Source organism: Penaeus vannamei, chromosome 2, assembly GCF_042767895.1.
Source record: "Penaeus vannamei isolate JL-2024 chromosome 2, ASM4276789v1, whole genome shotgun sequence".
Lineage (NCBI taxonomy): Eukaryota > Metazoa > Arthropoda > Malacostraca > Decapoda > Penaeidae > Penaeus > Penaeus vannamei.
Genome location: NC_091550.1, coordinates 5,125,701 through 5,128,200, shown reverse-complemented (window position 1 = coordinate 5,128,200; position 2,500 = coordinate 5,125,701). Strand labels below are relative to the sequence as shown.

General features: G+C 23.9%; 1 pseudogene; it reads right to left on the bottom strand.

Annotated features, from left to right (window-relative positions):
* LOC113813263 (cationic amino acid transporter 2-like) overlaps positions 1 to 2,500 on the bottom strand; it is an 88,164-nt pseudogene that overhangs the window by 8,406 nt on the left and 77,258 nt on the right.

Sequence of the window (2,500 nt, the reverse complement as noted above, 5' to 3'; positions counted from 1 at the left end):
TCTTCTATGATCATTCTAAATCTTCTATGATCATGTTAAATCTTCTATGATCATGTTAAATCTTCTATGATCATTCTAAATCTTCTATGATCATTCTAAATCTTCTATGATCATTCTAAATCTTCTATGATCATTCTAAATCTTCTATGATCATGTTAAATCTTCTATGATCATTCTAAATCTTCTATGATCATTCTAAATCTTCTATGATCATTCTAAATCTTCTATGATCATTCTAAATCTTCTATGATCATTCTAAATCTTCTATGATCATTCTAAATCTTCTATGATCATTCTAAATCTTCTATGATCATGTTAAATCTTCTATGATCATGTTAAATCTTCTATGATCATGTTAAATCTTCTATGATCATGTTAAATCTTCTATGATCATGTTAAATCTTCTATGATCATGTTAAATCTTCTATGATCATGTTAAATCTTCTATGATCATGTTAAATCTTCTATGATCATGTTAAATCTTCTATGATCATGTTAAGTCTTCTATGATCATGTTAAATCTTCTATGATCATGTTAAATCTTCTATGATCATGTTAAATCTTCTATGATCATTCTAAATCTTCTATGATCATTCTAAATCTTCTATGATCATTCTAAATCTTCTATGATCATGTTAAATCTTCTATGATCATGTTAAATCTATGATCATGTTAAATCTTCTATGATCATGTTAAAACTTCTATGATCATGTTATATCTTCTATGATCATGTTAAATCTTCTATGATCATGTTAAATCTTCTATGATCATGTTAAGTCTTCTATGATCATGTTAAATCTTCTATGATCATGTTAAATCTTCTATGATCATGTTAAATCTTCTATGATCATTCTAAATCTTCTATGATCATTCTAAATCTTCTATGATCATTCTAAATCTTCTATGATCATTCTAAATCTTCTATGATCATGTTAAATCTTCTATGATCATGTTAAATCTTCTATGATCATGTTAAATCTTCTATCATGCATAACAGTAAATATCAAAGCTCATTTGAAATTGAGATCAGGTGTTTTTCCTTTAACATTTCTCACCGATATGAAGGATTTATTACATTTATAGACTCTGATTATAGATCAAAGTGTTGTTTCATTATTTATGTTGAAATAAAATGTACGTTGTCTGTGATGCTATCATGATTAGAATATTTATGAATGATGGTATACATTATATTATCTCAAAGGGTACAGAGCCAACGGTTTATAAGATCTCTTTTAAAAAAGAGGAAGAAAAAAGAAAAGTAATGATAATGATAACAATAAAAATGATAATGGTAATGAAAACAATGCTAATAATAAAAATTACAATAATAATAATAAGAAGAATGATTATGATAATAATAATGAAATCTGAATACCTTACCTACCCTTTAGAAAAAAAATCATTCCATACTTATACTTAAAAAAAATCATAGCTAACCTACTTTTCCCTTAATTGAAAATAGAAAAAAAGAAATACTTTCCTTTAGCCTCGCCCCTCAAAAAAAAAAAAAAAAAAAAAAACATATCTCACCTACACTCTTCCCTAAAATAAAAAAAATAAATAACCTTACCTATCTTCCACCCTTAATAAATAAATAAATAAACAATAAAATCAAAATATAAAAAAGAGAGTAAATTAAAAATAAAAATATAAAAATAAAATAAAATAAAAATATAAAAATAAAATAAAATAAAAATATTTAAAAAAATAAAATAAAAATATAAAAAAAATAAAAAAAAATGAATAAAAATAAATAAAGAAGGAAAATTAAAATACGAATAAATAAAAAGAGAAATAAATATTTGAAAAAGATCCTTACCAATGGCTGGGACGAGAGTAAGGTCGAGCAGGAGTGTGCTGGCGACGAGAACGGCCGGAAGCTCCCCTAAGGTGGCGTAGACTTGGGTGAACAATCCCCCACCTCGAGGGAACCTTACGCCTAACTCCACGCAGACGGCACCTGTTGGGGGGGAAGAGGGGGGGGTTCGAATTAGGTGGAGGATTTTTTTTTTTTTTTTTTTATTCCTTTTTTTATTTTTTTTATTCATTTTATTTTATTTTTTATTAATTTTATTTTATTCTTTTATTCATTTTATTTTATTTTTTATTTATTCTATTTTATTCTTTTATTCATTTTATTTTATTTTATTATTCATTTTATTTTATTTTTTATTGATTAATTGATTTTTGTGTGTGTGTGTGTGATTATGATTAATTATTGAGCATATATATATATATATATATATATATATATATATATATATATATATATATATATATATATATATATATATATATATATATATATATATATATATATATATATATATATATATATATATATATATATATATATATATATATATATATAAATATATATATATACTTTTTTTGGCCGGTCGTATGCTGAGTCGGTTTGTATTCTAAGTGGTAAAGCCAGAATTCCAGGTGCTGATATTAGAGATAATTGAATTAATTATCCTAGTAATAATGATGA